Below are 1,195 nucleotides of genomic sequence, written 5' to 3' on the forward strand. Positions count from 1 at the left end.
GGATTCAGGCACACAGAGAGCTACAGGAGTCAGACACACAGAGAGCTGCAGGAGTCCAGCACACAGAGAGCTACAGGAGTCAGGCACACAGAGAGCTACAGGAGTCAGACACACAGAGAGCTACTGGATTCACGCACACAGAGAGCTATAGGTGTTAGGCAAACAGAGAGCTACAAGTACAAGCCTCTCTGCTCCTATGATGCTGCTTGGCCTGCTGTGTTCATCCAGCCCCGCACCTTGTTGTCTCAGAGAGCTACAAGTGTCAGGCACACAGAGAGCTACCGGTGTCAGGCACAGAAAAAGCTACAGGTGTCAGAGACAGAGAGTGAGTGTGAGCAGAATCCCTTCTGCTAGTTGGTCTAAGCGACACATTTATGAACCAGCCTAAAGTGCAAAATACCAAACGATAGCGAGTGATATTGGAGCAGGTGGGTCTTGGTCAGTGTGAAGTCAGCGATGGGGTGCAGAGGCAGGTTGGGAGCCTGGGACCACAGCTGTGTGAACAGGAATGGGTAGCAACCCAGGCAAGAATTAGAAACATGAGCTTTGAAGAATCGAAAGTTGTCTTATTGGAACATCAAAGATGGGGATATCTGAGAAACATCCTCCATTGCCATTAAATAGATAAGAGTGGATGTAGGTGAGTCAGCCCCCTCCGCCCAGCTGGGTTAGATTTGGGATGTGTCGAAGGTGGGTGATGTAGACTCTGTGTCAAAGGCTGCTGGGGTCGGGTGGGGGGAGGGGTGTGTGGTGGGAGGGGTGTACAAGGGTCAGGGACAGACGTTTACCCTAGTTGCAGCCTCCCCAGGTATCTTTGTGACTTTGATGGAGGTCCAGGAATGATGGTGGTAAGTTTGGGAGATGCTGACATTCCAGAGGAAAGGGAATTTAAAGATGGGACAAGTGTTCACAAGGACAGAAATGTCAAGGGTTGTGTTCAGAAGATGGAGTGAGTACGACAGCTTTGAAAGAGATGACACCTGAGAAAACAACTGTTTACAATTTATTCCTTAGATACTGAAGCAGTCCTTGTTCACATGCAACAAGATCTGAACAATACCCAGGCTTGGGTTGACAAGTGGCAAGTGACGTTCACGCCACACAAATGCCAGGCTATGACCATCACCAATAAGAGACAATCTAACCACTGCCTATTGGCATTTAATGGTGTTACCATCACTGAATCCCCCAACAT

Source organism: Rhincodon typus, unplaced genomic scaffold, assembly GCF_021869965.1.
Source record: "Rhincodon typus isolate 14 unplaced genomic scaffold, sRhiTyp1.1 hic_rhity00003103, whole genome shotgun sequence".
In the NCBI taxonomy this organism is placed as follows: Eukaryota; Metazoa; Chordata; class Chondrichthyes; order Orectolobiformes; family Rhincodontidae; genus Rhincodon; species Rhincodon typus.